We start from the raw sequence: 22,530 nt of genomic DNA on the forward strand, positions 1-22,530 counted from the left end.
TGGACACCTGGTAGTGCATGCAGTATCGGCAGCAAACGGGCTGCAGTACACGAGGGAGTGGAAAATGGCAAGTGGGGAGAGGATTTTAGTGGCATAGTCAGGGGCGGGAGAGGAGCTGGTCTCTTGGCATGATTTCTTTGATAAAAGTTAGCTTGGACGATGCATGAGATCGCTGAACACATCGCCATTTAAAATTTACCTGCAAAACGAATCTCATTAGTTTCCCAGTCTAACTAGGAGGGATAAGTGTGTTCATAACATTTAAATATTCTGAAAGGGAGATGAATTCTTCAAAGCAGCGTCCACAAAGAAGCAACTTTTATGTCGGAATGGCTTCGTTCCAAGGTTTAAGGAGAACGGGAATCAGCCTTTCAGCATTCTAGCCCTTTTCAGATTTTCGAGATCCGGGTGTGCGCGCATACACAAAGAACTGCGGTTACCATTTTGTTAGGTTGCTTTTAGGTTCCCTTGCATTCGTTGGTGCCGTACAGTAGAACAGGACAAAGACGACAGCCTCTGTTCAAATGGCAAGCACCTCAGCTGCTGAGGAATGAGATCGCTGCTGCCACCTGGATAGCTTTTAACTACCTCCTTACTACAACTGCCCTTCTTTGTAAGCAGTGTGATAAATGTCTGCTTAAGTGAATTATCAGATACGATGTATTAATTTTTTTAAAGCATGCTAATATACTTCGGACCCAGTTCTACAAAACGTCCCAGTCAAAATCAATCATCTTCTGTTCCAAACAAATTAGAGCCAGACTGTTCCCTTCTATTAAGTGTCAGTAGTTCATAAGTATGTGGTTTTTAATCCATTCTCTATTACTAAATCAAAAAACTAACATTGTCATCGATCTCAGTTTGAATGTTATCAAAAATATAGAGCTTATTACAACCACCAAGATGGGAATAAGCAATTGGGAATTCTCAATTGTTAAAGAGACTTGGTAGGTGGATAAGCATATACATAAATAAGTAATAGTTGGTTATGTATGCCTTCAAAGGGTTCCTATGAAGAAGAGCTGAAAAGCCATCAAGCAACTGGTCACCTTGAAAGAGTTGAAAGATAGGGTTGTTGCAATTGTGAAACTGACCTGCTGGAAGCTCTGCAGAGCTGCAGTATTTCCAAGATCAGCTTTACTGCAGTTTCAAATTCATCAGAGTTAATCAAGAAATAAATCAGCCTATCTGTTTAACATACCAAATTTTGTGGAATCCAGGAGTTCAAACTTGCTTTTGAAAGCAGGACAAAGACTTCATGTAGAAATAGTGTAATTGTTGCTCTGTATCAACAATTTGCTCAAAAAAATTCTGTATAACAAGATTTATGCCTGAAAATCAGATTATGTTAATTGCAATGTGCATGTTACATATTGTTATCTACATTAAACACACCTTCAAAGTATGGTTGCATTTCTTTAGGAAGAAATAGCTTTGGTATAAAGCAGTTTGAAACAGATAACTCGTGTCAGAAAAAAATATGAAAACTTTTCATACTGCATATCATTTCCAAATTATATTTAAAAAGCAACAGGAATGTCCACAGATTAAGAAAGAGTTTTACTCTAGAAAGTGGTTAATGAGGAAAGAGCTACATTCTACTTATAAGGTTCTAGATTCCATAGCTTCCTTATTCTAAAGTTAAACTTCAGGAATAGCAGTTTTTAAACTTTTTTTGATGTATCTATGTGATAACTCATAGGTTTATTGAGTGTCTTTCATGCTTATTTATACTCTACAGTAATATCAAATATATACGTTGGATTCTAGGAATTAGAGCATTTTCACACATAAGCATTACAAATGCTTCTTTGCTATATAGCTTCAAGAAAAAGTCACATATGTTTATAACTTGAGTTTTATATTGAATGTGAAATCATGTTATCGTTTAACTTCCTAGTGTGGGACCATGCTGACTTCTTTGGTTTGGCTTCCTAGCATGAAAAGTGGAAGCTTTAACCTTATTTAACATTTGTTGTGGTTAGTTGCGAAGTCGTGTCCAATCCATCGTGACCCCATGGACAATATTCCTCCAGGCCTTCCTGTCCTCTACCATCCTCTGGAGTCCATTTAAACTCATGCCTACTGCTTCAGTGACTCCATCCAACCACTTCATTCTCTGTCGTCCCCTTCTTCTTTTGTCCTCAATCTTTCCCAGCATTAGGCTCTTCTCCAGTGAGTCCGTCCTTCTCATTAGCTGGCCAAAGTATTTCAGTTTCATCTTCAGGATCTGGCCTTCTAAAGAGCAGTCAGGGTTGATCTCCTATAGGACTGATTTGTTTGTTCGCCTTGCAGTCCAAGGGACTCGTAGGAGTCTTCTCCAGAATCAGAGTTCAAAGGCCTCAATTCTTTGGCGCTCAGCCTTTCTTATGGTCCAACCTTCAGAGCCATACATTGCAACTGGGAAAACCATAGCCTTGACTATATGCACTTTTGTTGGCAGGGTGATTTATTTAACATACTTAACATCAATTTTTCCTACTCTATTGGCTATGAAAGATTGCAAAGAGAAGATGACTCTGAGATTGGATTTGGAAAAAAAGAAATAACAAAAAAGATGGGTTAATTCTTTGATTTAAGAAGCAAATAAGATCTGCAATGATTACAAAAAGGTAATATATAAAGAGAAAAGATTACTGGGCAATATATGCATTTGAAAAAATGATAAGTTACATATTTCAAAACTGAAAACAAAATAAAAAGATCACATATTTTGCATCATAAATCTAAATATAAAAGTAAAGGTGCAGTGCTTTTTTACTTATATGTGAGCAAATTTAGTGAAATAGTAGAAATTACATCTAAAGAAGTATGCTTACATGGAATACTACTGTAAGATAATAGGATTGATGCTATGAAGGTTTGGTGATTTTTCAGGCACTTGAATTATACTGAATATACTGAAGATGAGTCAGAGTTTAGCTCTTTTTTCTAAAAAAAGTTAGACATTTCTATAATACCTTCAGTCCAATTAATCATAGAGTTCAAGTGGAGCCATGACAATAGTGTTACTTCAGTTTTAGAATCTTATGTTGGTGAGGAAAAAGAAGAACAAGGTTTGAGAAATGTTAAATTAGATTGGTCAGTCAAATAAGGATTTTTTTTACCATAACTAAGTGGTAGTACTAATGTAGGTTGACTTTGATTTAGGTTGATATGGTAGAATATTTTTTAAAAGAAATATTATCTTAAAAGTAACAATTTTCTGAACACATACACGGTATGTTTAATTTGTTATATTGTGTAATAAATCAAATAAACTGCTATAATTGGACATTCATACCACTAAATGATCCTCCCCAATTTAGCTTTAATTGACTCTGGTAGCCAAATGCAATAGACAAAGTTATATCCACATTATCTTGATAGGATTAAAATAGTTTGTTTTTAACAGATGGATTAGATGTTTTCCGATTATCTGCTTGTTCTATTTTTTTTTTTAGTTTCTTATATCCATGCACTGTTTCATACACTAATTAGAAAATTCTCTTTCATCTTTAGCCCTACATATTTATTTATCTTTAACTCTAGTTTGATTAGCAACCAGATCATAACCATCATTACACTTACACATTTTGTAGTTTCAGAAAAAATATAATGCATTTATAAATACTTATGTTGAATTATAGGCCAATATTGCTTTTAAATACTGATTATAAGATATTTGCCAAGATACTTGCTAACAGATTAATGCCAGTGATGATTCGAATAATTCATAATGATCAATCAGGATTTATTAAGGGGAGGCAGATGAGATATAATGTGAGGCAAGTTGTAAATTTACTTGAATATTTGGAATGAAACAACCAAGTCTCAGCAGCACTCTTCTTTTTGGATGCTGAAAAAGCTTTTGATAGATTGGATTGGCAGTTTTTGATTAAAGTAATAGAAAAAATGCAATTTGGGGATTATTTTACTCATGCAATTAAAGCAATATATCAGAAGCGAACAGCACAAATAATAGTAAATGGTGGGTTAACAGAAACTTTTAAAATTGGGAAAGGAACGAGACAGGGATGTCCCTTGTCTCCGTTACTTTTTATTTTAACATTAGAAATTCTTTTGAATAAAATACATGGTTCAGACCGGATAAAGGGCATTAGAATTAAACATCAAGATTATAGGCTAAGAGCATTTGCAGATGACTTGGTTGTTACTGTATCTCAACCAATATATTCAGCTACTGGTTTAAAAGAAATAATTGATCAGTATGGTAAAGTATCTGAATTTAAGGTGAATCAACAAAAGACAGAGATGATAACTAAAAATATGAACACACAACAAAAAGAAGAGTTGGAAAGAACTACGGGTTTTGAAATAGTTAAAAAGGTTAAATATTTAGGAATATATATTACAGCTTCTAATGTGAAATTATATAAAAATAATTATGAGGTATTGTGGCAGAAGGTATGGAAAGAAATGGAGAATTGGAAGAAGTTACAATTATCTTCGTTGGGGAGAATAGCAGCTATAAAAATGAATGCCTTGTCCAGGTTTCTGTTTTTGTTTCAAATGATACCGGTACTTAAGAACGATATAAATTTACAGGAATGGCAAAAAGGGATTAATAATTTCGTATGGATGGGCAAAAAACCAAGAATAAAGTTAAAAATAATGCAGGATACAAGGGAAAGGGGGGTGTCTTAAAATGCCTAATCTAAAATTGTATTATGAAGCAGTTGTTTTATCATTAATTACTGATTGGATTAATCTAATTGAGGAAAGAGTTTTGAATGTAGAAGGTTATTGTTTGTTATATGGGTAGCATGCCTATTTACTATATGACAAGAAAGTTGATAAGATATTTAAAAGTAATATAATTAGAAATGCACTGTTGAGGGTGTGGAGGAAATACCAATATAAACTAGATGGAAAGATACCAATATGGGCAATCCCGAGACATATGATAGAAAATATAAATATATATCAAAAGATGGAGGTATTTACTTATAAAGAACTTTTTTGTATGGAAAAGGGGGAATTACAATTAAAATCTAGAGAAAAGATGGGGGAAGAAGATAAAAATTATACATGGTTTCAATATGGGCAATTACAAGTTAGATGGAAACTAGATCAGAAAATAGGTATTAAGCAAACAGGATAATTTGTTAAAACAAATGAGAGATCAAGGTCAACAGCATATTAAGAGGTTGTATAATGTATTAGTAGAAATAGATTCAGAAACCGAATTGGTTAAGGATTGCATGATTAAGTGGGCACAAAACTTTCAACAACCTATAATGTTGGAAACATGGGAAAGAATTTGGGTGAGGAATGTTAAATTTACACAAGCGCAAAACTTGAGAGAAAATTTTTATAAGATGTTTTATAAAAACATCTTATAATAATTTTATAATTTAGACCCCAAAAAGTTGTCATGTATATACCCCAATGTACAGACTAAATGTTGGAGATGTGATGGTGAAGATGCCACTTATTATCATATATGGTGGACTTGCAAAAAAGTTAAAGCATTTTGGATTAAAGTATGGTGGATTATGCAGAACATTTTGAAAAAGATTAAGTTTACTCCGCAGTTTTTCTTATTAGGAATAATTACGGATTGTACAGCTATAGAGACTAAATTGATCTTGAATTGATCTTGAATTTAATAACAACCGCAAGACTTTTGATTGCTCAATATTGGAAGAAAGAAGAAGTACCTACAATTGAAGAATGGATACTTAAAGTATCAAATTTGGCAGAAATGGCAAACATTTCTGCATATTTGAAACACTATACACAAGGAAAAATATATTTCAGAATGGAAAATGTGGATTGATTATATTCAAAATAAGTATCAGATAAAAAAATATCAAATAGCATATGAGTAAAATTAGGAATTGTTTTGTATTAGATATATGTATTAGATATATGTTTAAAGGAGAGGGAAATTGAGAGTGTGATGATGGGTGGAGTGACTAGAGATTATAATTTAAGATTTATTTTGGATTATGATTGTTAGTTTTGATACCCCGCATTTTGTTCTGGGAAGTCTCAGGGGTGGGGGGAGGGGGGTAAGGGAGAGGGAGAGGGTAATAAAGTGGGGGATGAGGTTAGAAAATGGATTAATGGATTGATGGTTAATGTACAGGGATGATTGAAGATGTATAATTAATGTAAGGTCGGGTCTGCCCGGCTACCATTTCAGAATGGTGGAAAGGGAGAAAGGAGAAGAGAGAAGGACATAGGAAAAAGAAGAGGAGGAAGAGAGAATAAGGAGGAGGAAGGGGAAAGAGGAAGGAGGAAAAGAGGAAAGGAAGAAAGAGAGATAGAAGAGGGAGAAGAAAGGAGTAGGGGGGAGGGAGGATAGGATGTAGATAAGAGAAGGCGAGGAAGGTTGTGGAAAGTAGAAGAAGGTAGAGAGGGGAAGAGAGTTAAAGGAAGGAGGTGGTGACCGGGCAGACCCGATTAATTGTATATGTCTTTACATTAAATATGTTATTGGACATGAATGTAAAAATAAAACTTTTTCATACAAAAAAAATACTTATATTAAAAGCTGTTTAACATATGTTTCTTTTACATTCTAAATCATAATCTTTCATATAGATTGGCTGATCGATATTGCTCTTCATCACACTTCATGACTCTGTAGAGGTGAGGCTTTCACATAATGGTGTTTAGTAATAAAGTGAAAGTAAAATGGATGCTGGCTTAGCTGTAGCCATTCAATTGTCAGATCATGTGAAATAGGCCTAGTCTGGAAACAAAATTTTCATGGACGAAATACCTTATTGAGGTCATTAACCAGCAACAACGAAATTGATTTGCAAATTTCAAAGCTGAATTGACAAAATCAGAATAATTATACAAAATTAAAAATATAGAATGTTAAAGTACTTGCTCTAGCTATACGTGACAAATTTATATTGAGCACTGCCTTAGCATCAATCACTTTCTAAACTGAATTCACTTCATTAGGTGCTGCTTTGAAGTTCTGAAATAAAGACAAGATATAATTTAATAAATAAAATAATTATATATTACTTTCCTTTCTTCGTCACTATAGATAAAAACCTATTTTTCAAAATTCCCAAGTCCTTCAAATAAAAATATTTCTATTTAATCATATACCAACATGTTCTTCCCTACACTAAATCTTAGATTTGGAATCAGTTGTTCTGCTTTATTCTTAATAAAAAAATACATTAAATGAAATGAAAATAAAGAACTCTGCTGGTGAAGGTACTTCAGAAAGTTCTCAATAGCAGTATTAAGGAATCAAGGTCTAATCATCTGAAACCTCTCTTCACTCCTAAGGATAAACATTCATCTGGGCAACAAAGACTGCTTCTGTCATATCCATTACAGAAAATGTTTAAATAATGTAAATCCATTTTTCTTTTTAAAAAATATCACAAGCCAGTTCCATACCAGAAGTCTTAAAGGCATGCTAATGCAAGGAATGTGTTTAAAATGTTACAACAGCCCTGAGTACTATTTTTCAGAAGCTAAAAGTGATTGAACTTCACTGTCAGAGTGGCCTCATCTTTGCTCCTAGGAAAGAACGACCCTTGACTCCATAGGTGTTAGAGAAAAAGTACTTTTATTAGGAACTGGCTAGGTATACTCTAGGTATACTCTAGGAAAATCTGTGCAAAAATCATTTATTGAAAGCAATCCCCAATGTCCAAATCCCTCCCTCCTTTGGGAGCAATCCAGTCAGATCCCATTCCAATGTTTTCACATCGTGCGAGATTCATTATCCCAAAGAGTCAATTTTATTGTGATAAAACTCACATTTTGAGAGTTTAATGAATAGTTCTGCGGCTTTCAGCTTTTCAACACTGCCTATACAAACTTAACATGCTCATCCTTGGCTTCAGTATAGATTAGAATGTCGGTCAGATACACCAAAACCCCTTTGTACTCAGGTGCTCATGCAGAACTTCATTTATTACATGAACAGGTAAATGGGAGCACCCTGAATTGGAAGCAGACAGGGAATAATTAAATGTCATTTTCCATTCATCCCCTCCTTAATCCTGACATGGTAATAGGCTTCCTTAAATCCAATTTGGTGAAGATCTTGCCCTTGGGCCGGCATGTCCTTCATTAGTAGTAGTGAGTACACATTTTCCACACATACTCCATTTAGCCCATGGTAGTTGATGATAAACAGAGGGACCCATCCCTTTTTCTCCCAGAATAAGATCAGAGCAGCTACTCGGGGGCTGGCTGGCTAGCTGGCTGGAGAAATCCTCACTGTAAGTTTTTGTTTATGAACAGGCAGAGTTCTTTATGGAATACAATTTGGGGTTTGGTAGTTTGGCTCCAGGGATGATCTCAATAATTTGTAGGGTGGTGGGGCAGGAATGTATTGGACCCCTTCTTGCTAAAGACTTCTCTCAGGTCCCAATATTCTTCAGGAATCTTAGGATCCACCCTTTGGCAGGTTCATGCCACCACAGCCAGGTCCTCATGTCTTTGGGGCTTGGGCAGCCAGTTTTAAGGAGGGGGTCCCCCCCCACTTTATCGGCCAGACAGATTTTTAAAAGTTTCTCCAGTTTACATAAGAATTCCATTTCTGGAGCCACACCAGCCCTACCAGAAGGGGCCTCCATCCCTGGAGCCACAATGAAACTCAAGGTTTTCCAGTGATTCCCAATCTGAAATTTCACCAGCTCCATTACAAAATGCCGGAACCCCACCCCACCCCCAGCCACTGTCCCATTCAATTGGCAGAAAGCTATGGGCACCTTCAGCTGCCTGAGGCATATTCCCAATTTCTCTACTACTACTGGGCTCACCATACATCTGATGCAGCCCGAGTCCAACATCTTCCCCTGGGTACCCAAAGAAGGTACTGTCAAGTTCAACAGGGATGTTAATGAGGTTCATGTGGTGACTTATCAGTGGTCATCATCAGCATCCATATTGTTCTTTCCGGAGAGAGGGTTTGGAGTCACTTTGGCAGCTTGGCATTCCATTGCTTGATGACCCTCTTTTCCACAGCTAAAGCAACCGTGCTCTTGCACTAATGTTTATGGCTCAATGGTCCCTTCTACAAGGGTAGGGAATGGTGCCACCCACATGCGTTGTGGTTGTGGGATCTTGCCAGGTCGATCTCCATTTCCTCAGCTCAACTGACAGAGAGTGCAGGAGACTCACTGTGAGATGCAGGTGTTGTACAGATCCATCACTGAGCCCATCAGTATGTCTTTGGTCAGGTGGCTAGTTGGTATGCCAGTTGTCAGCAGCCACTACTTTCCAGCCCTGGTTGATGGTTTTCACCCAGCCCTGGTTGAAGGGTGCAGGCCTTCTGCTGCACCAGCAGGTCTTTGAACCATTTATGCAGGACCATCATCAATTGGTTGAAGTTCTGGAGCGTTGTCATTGTGTAGGGAGGCCATCCACTCTGCTGACCAGATCCATTTCCTCCAGCTCTTTCTCCTTTGTTCCCAGGGTGAGTGACCATCAGGGCTTCAGAGTTTCTTTGCTGAGGTTTCCAACTCCCAGATGTTCAGTTCTGTTCTTAGGGAAATAGTGTTTTGCCAGGGCAACCCAAAGGCTCCTGTTTCGTCCAAGTCACTTTCATAGCTTGACATATTTTGCTCAGTCCCCTCAGTAGACATTTGTCTCAGGGCTGACCGTTATAGCAGAGCTTGCCTGTTAGACTGGTCCCAGCTTTGTTCCTAGGAAGAAATGACCCTTGACTCCATAGATGTTAGAAAAAAGGTACATTTACAGGCTCAAACTTAATCCCTCCAAGATGGAGTGGCTGTGGATGCCAGCACCCCGGTACAGTCAGCTGCAGATGCGGCTGTCTGTCGGGGGCGAGTCGCTGGCCCCAATGGAGAGGGTGCACAACTTGGGCGTGCTCCTGGATGGACGGTTGTCCTTTGAAGAACATTTGACGATTGTCTCCAGGAGAGCTTTCTATCAGGTTCGCCTGATCCGCCAGTTGCGTCCCTTCCTGGACCGGGATTCCCTATGCACGGTCACTCATGCTCTCGTTACCTCTCGCTTGGACTACTGCAATGCTCTCTACATGGGGCTCCCCTTGAAGAGCACTCAGAGACTTCAGCTAGTCCAGAATGCGCTGCGCGGGTTATTGAGGGAGCGGTTCGGAGCTCCTATGTAACACCTATCCTGCGCAGACTGCACTGGCTACCTGTTGTTTTCCGGGTGCGCTTCAAGGTATTGGTTACCACCTTTAAAGCGCTCCATGGCTTAGGACCGGGTTACTTACGGGACCATCTACTGCCGTCTTCTGTCTCCCAGCGTCCGGTGCGTTCCTACAGAGAGGGATTCCTCAGGGTGCCGTCAGCCAAACAGTGTCGACTGGCAGCCCCCAGGGGTAGGGCCTTCTCTGTGGGGGCTCCTACCCTGTGGAATGAGCTTCCCCTTGGGCTTCGACAATTACCTGACCTTAGGACCTTTCGCCGCGAACTTAAAACCTATTTATTTCATATGGCTGGACTGGCCTGATTTTTAAATTTTAATTGAATTTAATGGGTTTTAACTTTCTGTAATTTTATAGGGTGTAATGTTATTTTAAATTTTTTGGCTAATTGAATAAGTTTTCTAAGGGTGTTTTTAATATTGTGTATGTCTCTGTTTGTATTTTATTTGGCTGTTCACCGCCCTGAGTCCTTCGGGAGAAGGGCGGTATACAAATTAAATTATTATTATTATTATTATTATTATTATTATTATTATTATTATTATTATTATTATTATTATTATTATTACTACTACTACTACTACTACTACTACTACTACTACTACTACTACTAGGGAAGTGGTTGCAGAGCACAAGCAAGGCAAGCTCTGATGAAAATCCACATGAAAATCATATATTGAAAGCAATGCCCAATGTCCAACTCCTTCCCCCCTTTGAGAGAAGTCCAGTCAGATCTCATTCCAATGTTTTGGGAATCAAGTGCCTTTAACATGGTTGTAAATTCTTTTCCCATGGTCCATGCCCTTGAAGGCAGGAAAATGGCTCGGTTCAGCACCTCTGGTTCTTGTTAGTGTTCATACTCCCACATACCTACAGCATTTCTTCACACCTCCAGCTCTCTTCTCCCTCCCAATACTCTTTCCCCCCAAATTCAGTGAAGAAGTTTCTCAAGATATTAAGATCTTTGGACAGGAGCCAGTCAGCCACCTCCATATGTTTTTGTTGTATTGCAATGACCAAATCATCAGCATATCCAAATTTGCTTCCCTTATCGTAGGCAATTCCTGGCAGATAGATGGAGAAGAAATGGAGGTAGTGACAGATTTTATTTTCCTGGGCTCCAAGATCACCGCAGATGGGGACTGCAGCCAAGAAATTAAAAGACGCTTGCTCCTGGGGAGGAAAGCTATGGCAAATCTAGACAGGTACTAAAAAGCAGAGACAACACCCTGCCAACAAAAGTGCGTATAGTCAAGGCTATGGTTTTCCCAGTTGCAATGTATGGCTGTGATGTTTGGACCATAAGAAAGGCTGAGCGCCAAAGAATTGAGGCCTTTGAACTCTGATGCTGGAGAAGACTCCTGTGAGTCCCTTGGACTGCAAGGTGAAAAAACAAGTCAGTCCTAAAGGAGATAAACCCTGACTGCTCTTTAGAAGGCCAGATCCTGAAGATGAAACTGAAATAGTTTGGCCACCTAATGAGAAGGAAGGACTCACTGGAGAAGAGCCTAATGCTGGGAAAGATTGAGGGCAAAAGAAGAAGAGAACGAGGTGGTTGGATGGAGTCACTGAAGCAGTAGGCATGAGTTTAAATGGACTCCAGAGGATGGTAGAGAACAGGAAAGCCTGGGGGAACGTTTATTTTATTTTATTTTATTTTATTTCTCAAATTTATATACCGCCCTATCTCCCTAAGGACTCAGGGCGGTTCACAGGCAGTTAAAATACATATAAATACAGATTAAAAAACAACAATTAAAAAACTTATTCTATTGCCCAAATTTAAAATAGTATAAATAATAAAAACCCCTTAAAACCCATAACTTTAAAATCTAATCCAGTCCCGCGCAGATAAATAAGTGTGTTTTAAGCTCGCGATGAAAGGTTCGGAGGTCCGGAAGTTGACGAAGTCCTGGAGGGAGTTCGTTCCAGAGGGTGGGAGCCCCCACAGAGAAGGCCCTTCCCCTGGGTGTCGCCAGACGGCACTGCCTAGCTGACGGCACCCTGAGGAGTCCCTCTGTGAGAGCGCACGGGTCGGTGAGAGGTATTTGCAGCAGTAGGCGGTCCCGTAAATAGCCCGGCCCTATGCCATGGAGCGCTTTAAAGATTGTCACCAGCACCTTGAAGCGCACCCGGAAGGCCACAGGTAGCCAGTGCAGTCTGCGCAGGATAGGTGTAACACGGGAGCCACGAGGGACTCCCTCTATCACCCGCGCAGCTGCATTCTGGACTAACTGGAGCCTCCGGATGCCCCTCAAGGGGAACCCCATGTAGAGAGCATTGCAATAATCCAGGCGAGACGTCACGAGGGCGTGAGTGACCGTGCATAAGGCATCCCGGTCTAGAAAGGGGCGCAACTGGCGCACCAGGCGAACCTGGTGGAAAGCTCTCCTGGAGACGGCCGTCAAATGATCTTCAAAAGACAGCCGTTCATCCAGGAGAACGCCCAGATTGCGCACCCTCTCCATCGGGGCCAGTGACTCGCCCCCAAAAGTCAGCCGAGGACGTTGTCCATGGGGTCACGATGGGTTGGACTTGAATTCACAACTAACAACAACAATCGTAGGCATATCTGACATGTATACTTTAAATAGTGTAGGTCCTGTACAGAGTCTTCTATGAGGCCATTTTTTAATCTTTTTATCTTGGTTATGTTGTCCCCCATTATTATCTAAAAGGCTCTATCACTCAGCATGTCAGCTGAAGAGATTTTTGCAGGGGATAATATGGCACAGTTTGTATAACTTCCAAATAGTGTCATATGCTGTGGCTTAGGTCTACGAATATAGCCATAGTTTTGAGGCCCCATTGGAAATCTATTTCAATGTAGCATGTTAGGCTTAGCATCTAGTCTACGTAGCTCCAGTCTTGTAGGAAGCTGACATTCCACAGGTAAGATGTTCATTTATTATTTATTTATTTATTAATTTATTTATTTATTATTTATTTATTTATTTATTTTCTATACCGCCCTTCTCCGAAGACCCAGGCGGTTTACAACCAAGTTAAAAAGACATATACAAAAATTAAAACACAATATTTGAAATTTAAAAATCTGAAACCATAAGGCCGAATATTAAAATAAAAAGAAACCCCACATGTAAGGTGCCTCGCGGTCGATCTCTGCCCCTCCTCCAACACTGTCTGCAAGCGGTCGGAGAGATAAGAGGAGAACCACCGAAAAACGGTGCCCCCCACTCCCAGGTTCCCCAACCACTGCAGCAAGATACCATGGTCGATGGTATCAAAAGCCGCTGACAGATCAAGTAGGACCAGGATAGAGAAACAACCCCTATCCCAGGCCCTCCAGAGATCATGGGACTATCCAGTTTATAATTAATCTTTTCAGGGTTTGTAGTAGTAGTAGTAGGTCAAAAGGGCAGTAGCCTTCAACTTTGTCTTGTGTTTGCCAGGTTTTAGAAGTGATATTATTTTAGCTTTTTAAAATTCTAATAGGAGGCACTTATTGAAAACTATTTCTGAGAGGAATTTACCAATTCAAGTCCATGTGTGCATCTTGGAGTTTTTTCAACTTTCATTGAAGCCTGGTACTTTACCACATTTCAGACTAGTGTCAATTTTTTTATATACAGAAAGGATAAGAGTACTCAGAAAGCATTCAGCCTGATCACCAAAAAGCTGAAAGCCCTTTCCTTATGAGAATGGAGTATCCTTTCACCCGTGGAGCTTTGAAGGGAGATACAACTTGAGAGGCTATCTGGTGAGGAGGTCAGGACGCTATCAGGGTATTTATTGTATGAGTTGTCTAGCTACATCCAATTTTCTTAATATGCTCCATGAGTTGCTGAAAATTAGTGATTCTGTGTATTCCCACTTATGTCGAGCTGCCTCCAAGCTGTGTAAGGCATTATCAGCAATCTCTGGATCACCGCTCTGAAGGGAGGTTTGCTAGAAACCTTCAGTCTTTTCATTCCAACCTAGATATACTTTTTTCTAAATCCTTGAGGTATACGTTTTTTTGTCAAGGCAGTTATTGCCTTCATAAACATATGATTATGCTGACTGGTGGAATTAATTGTATATCAAGATTTTTGGCAAATTAGGGCCAGTTGGCCTTTTGAAAATTCCATGTGGGTCTTAAGGGTAGAACAAATTTGGGGAATTTTTATTCAAACTTCTAGAAAAATAGAAAGTGTTGGCTGTGTGGGAAAATATCCATTATTTTCCTGTTTAGGGGATTGGCTGTGAGTTTGGGTTTCTGTGATGAAGCTCAAGTCTGGATTGGTTTCAAAGTTCCATGCCACTGATTTAAACATGATTTTAATATTGGAAATCCAGTTGGACAATTGTTTGCTGTTGTCACCAATGGAATGGTATTCCAGTTAAAAGGATGGCTATTGAAGTTGCCAACATAGATTGTTGGATGTAGCTTGATTTTCAGGACATGCTATGGCCATGCTGTCAGAGATGGTTTATAGATGCTCACTATTGTTACATTGTTTGGAAATTAATTTGTGTATATTGTTGTTTGTAGAGGCATTCTCTATTCCTTCTAACATATATTGCCAGGCCATGGCTACCATGGTAGGTGGCTCCCAACAGGTCATAACCATGAATCTTGCCTCTTCTGAATTGCTGTTCGTTTTCTTGGTGTGTTTCTTGGAGGATGCCCATATCTACCGGTATGTTACTGCCCAATACAACTTTGGAAATATATTGGCTCTTGGATGTGCTGAGGCCCTTGGCATTGATTTGACAAATTTGAATAATATTCCCAATTTTTCTTGTTGTTTAACTGTTCACTAAATGAAGGTTGTCTGTCGAGGATTACCTATATTTAATTTCAATTAAATCAAATTTAGTTATTGCCCATCCTATCCAGCACACAGTTCAATGACCTCTTCATACCATTAGCTTGTAAACATGGGGCTGGATGGGCTGATATGCCTGGGATAGTCCTTATCCTTCCCATGTCCATTGGTGCTATAATAATTGGGTCAAAGGCAAAAACTACAACAACACAAAAGAGTGGAGTGGAAACTGGTGTTGGAACATGAAACAAGCAGCCCAATTTTAGAAATGTCTTGTTGATAGTGATATCTTTAACAATTTTGGGATCAGACATACATGTAATAGCCTAATATAGCAGGCACTGTCTCTTGAATGCTAAATTCATTTGTTTGCCCCATCTCTTGCTGGGCCATATAGGTTTTAGTTCATGGTCATTTTACAGTTTATTTTCAAGGCTATCCTCAGTGTTCATTGACCAGAGAAATTGTGTCATACTCCTCAGACACAACTGTTCCACCCAGCATTTTCAGGTTAAGGGCTATTTTTTCCTCTTTTTTAATCCTGATTAGTTGAGCAGACCTGTAGATCCACAGCACTTTAAATGTTCTAAGTAAGTGGGAGAAAGGTCATCTGTCAGTTTTATCATGAAGCTATTTGTGATATCCTTTAAGGGATTTTATCTCCATAAAATGGAAATATAGCATAACATTTAGTTAGAAGATAAAATAAAGTAATATTGATACTTGAAATATTAATGTTGAATTCAATACTAGGGATTATTGAAGAGTTGTATTACAATCATTTCCTATTTTGTTCATATGATTGGCAGACTGCTTGTAAATATTAGCCAATTAATCCTTTGCAAGACAGCTACTTCAGATAAAGAAGTGAAAACAGAAAAATTAGTATATATCCATGTTTGTTATATGGAATAAAATAATATTCCCTCAAGGATTCAGAAATGGACTGTAATATATTAAAGATTCAATTAGAGGGAAGATAAGAATTTGTGGAATTTAATATAATTGTGAATACAAAAAGCCAAAAAGAAATGTAGTCTGGAAAATTCAACTTAACATTTTCTTATATTTTTAGAACCATAGACACAAAATTTTGGAATGAATAATCAGAAGGAATATATCATTCATGCAATTAGATTTACTTCTTTATTTCTCAAACCATGGAACACAGTTCTGTTGACAGAAGTGATTTATTTGTTATAGATGCTAGGGCATTCTCTATTTTTGGTATTGTACATATCCAGTACAACAGTGAAGTTACGCAGTTCCCAATCTGCAGTTTACAAGAATTAAACTTAGTAAAAGAACCATTAGTAAACTAATAAATTGCAGAGACAAACCTGCTTTTCTTTTAATTAGACTTAGTGGGTTTTTTTAACCAAAACTATTTTGTGTATACATACATTCAGATTACAATATAGAGAATAATCGTATCATAAAGCAATATTAAATAATTCACCTGGTTTTATTTTGTTTTCTGACAAGGTTTTTAATAATTGGGAAATTGCTGTTATAGCAAATAGTTTATTATAAATATTAAGGATGCTAAAATATTTGGGGGGAAAGGGATATTGGGAGAAAGATCTTTGTCATTTTTTGGAATAACAACTTTCAGGACAGTATTCCTTCTTATTTTTTCTTTGATGTGGAATATAATAAAAGGTATTTTCTTAATAGTGTATGCTACAATAACACAATGTGTTCTAGTCACAATTTAAGATCGTATTTCTTTGAAACAAAAATATACTTATATAATTATAGAGATAGCTATATATAAGTTAACAGAAAGAACACATGGAGAAATCACAAAATTGAATGGAGATGTCAGAAGAATAATTTAGAGTTCCAACTTGAGATGGGGCTGCACAAGAATAAATAAAAATGAGATCCAGACAGCTATGAAGAAATATTTATTCCTAAAAGCAAAGTTTGGATTTAGGGGCAGTCTGCAGAAGAATGGGGTACGACTACAGAGAAATATGGTGCAACAGCAGATTTTTATAGAATGAGCTTGTCCAGGGTGTCACAGGCTGATTCTAGGGTGATATTTGAGGGATGCGTGTAAGTATGTATTTATGTGAACATGCAGTTCCATTGGGAAACTTAATTTAACTTTATTTGTGTTTGCAGACCTTATCCTTTAATATGTGGATTAGGTCTGGGGAACTTATTTGGAGTTTTGAGGAACTTTGACTAAAGGATTTTCCCCCATTTGGTATTTTTACTTGATTAATTTAGTTTCAGCTTGACTCTCTAGTGCAGTGGTTCTCAACCTTTATAGTGCTGCGACCCCTTTAATACAATTCCCCACGATGCGACCCCAACTGTAAAATTATTTTCATTTTGAATTTATCGCACCTGAAGCCGTATTGGCTAGCAATCTGAACTGCTTGCGATTGCCTTGAGAACGGAGGCATTACAGTGGAGACTCCTCCTCTCTTAAGTTTATCGCGCCTGAAGCCAGGTTAGGCTAGCGATTGGGAGTGATTGCAGCTAGCTCGAGAGGGAGACATCAGAGCAAAGATTTCTCTCTTTTTTAATTCATTGCACTTGAAGCCGAATTCGGCTAGTGATTTGAAGAGCGTGCAGTTGGCTTGTGGAGTCAACCATTGGGGCGCAATTCTTCGACTCGCAAGTATACTTCCCATATTTCCGATGGTATTAGGTGTCCTGGAAAATCATCATTCGACCCCCAATGGGGTCCCAACCCACAGGTTGAGAACCGCTGCTCTAGTGGAAACATTGATTCTCAGATTATTGTGGATTCTATTAATGTTTTAAGAGAAGATGGAAACATATAATGAATAAAATATATTTTGATATAAAACTTCTCATAGAGCCCTAGTAAGAAGTTTAAAGTTACATGGAGTGGAATAAACAGTGAGACATTATTATTATGATTGGTTAGTTTAGACTGGATTTGGCATTTTTATCAACTTATCAAGGCTTTCCTAAGGACCTAGAATATTAAGGCAGATATTGATGTTTTACAGTGTTAAACATATTGTCACAGGATGTAAGCTGTTCCAAATAAAGCTACCTTTTGCAATTGATTGATGGTGAATTTTTTTATGTCAATGGTAGTCAAATAGTCTTCCAGTTATTTTAGGATTGCACCAGTGGTGAAATCCTCCGAGGTCTGCTACCGGTTCAGTGCGCACCAAACGCATGCTTCGTGCACATGGGCACTGCAGGCACTACAGTGCAGCACTGAAAAGAAGCCTTTTCTAACTAGAACAGCGAGGGGGTGAACAGCTGGGCCGCACAATTTAGATTCACTAGAAAGTAGGATTTCCTGCTTTCTAGCAAATATAAATCACATGGCACAGCTGATTGTCAGAAATACTGGTTCGTCTGAGCCAGTAGTATTTTTTTACTACCAGTTCACCTGAAACAGTAGCTTTTATTACTATCGGTTCGCCCAAAGCAGTAGCATTTCACCCCTGGATTGCACCCAAAACTTCTATTACTATTGACACAACCTTTGCTTTCTTTTTTCATAGTCATTCTACTTCTATTTGCAGGTCTTTGTATTTTGTTACCTTCTTCAGTTGCTTCTCTTCTATTCTGCTGTCCGCAAGACTTGCCAATCCACTATCTAGACTTGTTTTGTCAGTTCTTATCTCTGAGGTGTTATATGGCAGGTGCATGCCTGTTTGAATTCCAAAGGCCCAGAGCATTTTAACTTTTTTATGTTCTATTACTTTGCCTATTTTATAATCCCAATTTTATAATCTCACTAGTTCTTGCTTGCAGATAAATTGTATTTCTAGAAGATATTCCAACGCATGATTGTTGCTATGTTGTCATGCAGCTTGTAATGTGATCTTCTTATGGTAGTTAACCAGGTACCCCATTGTTTCTTCAGCCTGTTTGCAGAGGCAGCACTTGCTTTCTGTTGCTATCTTCTCAATTTTGGGTTTGTATTCATTTGTTCTTAAGGCTTGGTCTTGTATAGCCAGAATTAGACCCTCTGCCTCTTTCTTCAGTTTTCCTGCTCTTAGCCATTGCTAGGTCTTATTATTATCTTCTTTCTCAGCTATTTTTTTTTAATGTACTGGTCATGTAATGCTTTGTCTTCCCATTTCTCATTTTCTATTTTTCATTTGGTTTTTCTTGTATACCAGTTTTGTCTCTCCAGTACTCAGTAAGAATACCTAATATATGTTTCAGTGCATCTTCTTCATTATCCTTCAGATATGATGATGATGATGACAACTTAAGACTGGAGAAAACACAATGTATGCTAGGGTAACTAACACACTTTAGTACAGTACAATATAATATATTTTGTAGTATATATAAATATTGTGTTTAGCAAATAGTTTTCAAATTGATGCCTAAAAAAACATACAACAAATTTAAAAACCTTTAAAAAATTAAATATAACAATAGTTATCACTGAAAAACAACAAAATAAAGACATCACATTTACATTTTTGGGAAATATTTCCACAGCTAGAGAATGATTATGGGATCCTAGAGCAAACAGATTTAAGCAAGGATTTTCTTCCTTTCCCGAAAATGAGAGAAAATACTGTTAAATACTGTTTACTAACTATGCAAAAATTAGGCAATCTGTCAAGATAAATATCCTAATTAACAGTACTGAAAACTATTAAAGGAACAGAGGAATCAACATAATTATGATGGAACACTGTCTGGGTTCCCGGGGGGAGGGAGTGCATTCCAGAAAAGAGACAGTCCAGTTTGTGTAGGAGAGGGTTAATAAGTCTCCTTCCTTGTAGTTCCTGGAGTATGTTTTATGGTGCAAGTAATTTGATTACTTGCACTATTAGTTGCATAAATCTTTAGCAAGAGTTCTATCTACAAGTGAAGAACAATAAAGGAAATTGTTTTGTAGAATCTAAATATGTCTTTCTTGGTTTTTGGAGCCTAACAATAATTGAACTCTCAATTTCTCATTCAGGAAGAGATGATCAAGACCATTGGAGAGTCAAATTGAGAACAAAATTCCTATTGATATGGTGTAAAAAAATCTGTTTTATCAAACATTGTTTGGATCTCACTACTACCACACTGAAGTACTTTGTGAAGAAAGGAATTATTAACCACTAGTTCATAATTATTTAGATATTTAAGCCTATTAAACTTAAAGAGAGAAAATAAAATATAAATGCATTTATAACTATCAAAAATACTGGAAACTGCTTCTTTATACAGTTAGTCCTCAACTTATGACCACAACTGAGCCCAAAATTTATGTTGCTAAATGAGAAATTTGTTAAGTGGGTTTTATCTCATTTTACGACTTTTCTTTTCACATTTGTTAAGTGACTCACTGCAGTTGTTAAATTAATAACACAGTTGTGTAAGTGAATCTATTTCCCCATTGACTTGCTTGTCAGAAAGTCACAATAAGGGGATCACATGACTTCAGTCGTCATGCATCTGAATGTAAATCACATGACCATGGGGATGCTGCAACGGTTGTAAGTGAGAAAAATGATCATAAGTCCCTTTTTTCAGTGGCGTTGTAACTTTGAATGGTCACTAAGAGAACTCCTGTAAATCTAGGATTACCTATAATCTTTTCTTGTTTTCTTTTTTCCATTCCATTTTTTTTTCTTATTTATTTTATTTTATTTATTTATTCACTGTTTATTTTGTGTGGGGTTTTTAATATTTGTATTATTTTTATCTTGTTAAAAATTCTCCAATAAATATATATATATATATATATATATATATATATATATATATATATATATATATATATATATATACATATATATACATATATATATATATATATATATATATATATATATATATATACCTTTGATGCATAGTTTACTGATTTTTAGAAATAAAATTAGCATTATGAATCACTTTAATATTAAAAGTTTATTAGATCCAGCTGTAAAATAAGAGTGCTAAATGAAGTTTTATATGGAATTGCTCTAAAGACATTCTACACATTTGGTTGGCTTTCCTGGAAAAAGGCCTTTTCACAATTAAAGAGCAGAAAATAGAAGCATCACCCCTGGAGAGAACAGGTTTGGTGGTTTTTTTTAAATGATACAAGGAGAATCCTCCCAAAGAGGATAGAATTCTGTTTTTCCAAATCATGTTTCAGTATTGGGAAGGAACCAGGATGAGCTCTCTTTGGACCAACTCAATGGAGAATTGATTATTTATAGAGCATCTGAAACAATCTGGCTGAGTCTACACAGCCATATTAATAATAGTAGACATAAATATTTTTATTTCTATTTTATTACATATTTGTGCATCATTTATTCATAATTAAAATTCAACATGTTAGAAATCTTCCAGTATTAAAAAATTAATTCTCTCCAAAACAAAAATAAAATCTTAGAGGTCTCATACTCTATTCTTTTGCATACACATTTTTTATTATTATTTTGGATGAAGACCAGTATAGAACAAATAACATAACAATTACAGTAAAGTACAAATAGAAATAAAAAGTAATATTTATAGAATAAAATAACATAAAGATAAAATTATTAACAAAGTCACAGGGTTCATGAATTAAAAAAAACAAAAGAATCCTACAAAATTGTGATTAAATTTTACAATAAATAATCTAAATGTTATAAACTAAGATAACTAAAACAGGACACAAGTAATGCTGGAATTTATAAAATTTTATGAAAATGTAAGGCTTACTGAAGCGCTGCTAGAGTTTGTTGGAATTAAGACCATTTTGTTGCAGACAATTCTAACCAGATAAAATCAAAATAAAACAATATGGAATGTGTTTGTTTAAGATAGGGGCAGGGGGAAGAAGGAAGGGTAGTGGGAGAAGAAGACAACATATTTCAAGTTATAAAAGGCTAGTTAGGATTTACTGTCACCTTACTTGGAGGAATTGTTTACATTTAATCATAGTTCAGAACACAGACCCAGAACAAGGCTATTTCGCAACACACTAAATCAGGGGTCTCAACCTTGGCAACTTTAAGACTTGTGGATTTTAAAGCTGGCTGAGAAATTCTGAGAATTGAAGTTCACAAGTCTTAAAGTTGCCAAGGTTGGAGAGCCCTTCATTAAATAATCAGCCTCCAGCCTGCCCAATATTGTGTTATACATGGGAAAATATACATTTCTTGTATATTTCTATTAAAAGGGCAACACAATAACATTAGCAACCGAAGAAAAAAAAACTGTGTGCAATCACCAAAATGAAAAATGCAATCAATACTTATGTTTAGGCAGACCTGGCTATAGCAATCCATGTAAGCATGTTTTTTTTTTTTATTGTTTTGCAGGGTTTTTAGAGATGGAAATGGCAGGTGAGATTTGCTCACTTAAAGCTTAATAAAGCAATGGATCCAGATGATCTCATTCCAGAACTCTGAGGAAAATTCTAGGCATGCTCGTAGGATCAATAACTAATCTGTTTAACTGGTCTCTTCTAATAGGTGACGTTCCTCAGGACTAACGAACAGGTAATATTATACCCATCCACAAGAAGGAAGCTAGATAAGAAACTGGAAACTATAGACCAGTGAGCTTAATATCTGTACTAGTGAAGTTAATGGAATTACTCATGAAAAAAGGGGATTAATGAACATTTAAAAGCACACAACTTGATGGACCAAAAGCAGCTTTACTGAGGGCATATCATGTCAAACTAAT

This window comes from Ahaetulla prasina, chromosome 4, assembly GCF_028640845.1.
Source record: "Ahaetulla prasina isolate Xishuangbanna chromosome 4, ASM2864084v1, whole genome shotgun sequence".
Lineage (NCBI taxonomy): Eukaryota > Metazoa > Chordata > Lepidosauria > Squamata > Colubridae > Ahaetulla > Ahaetulla prasina.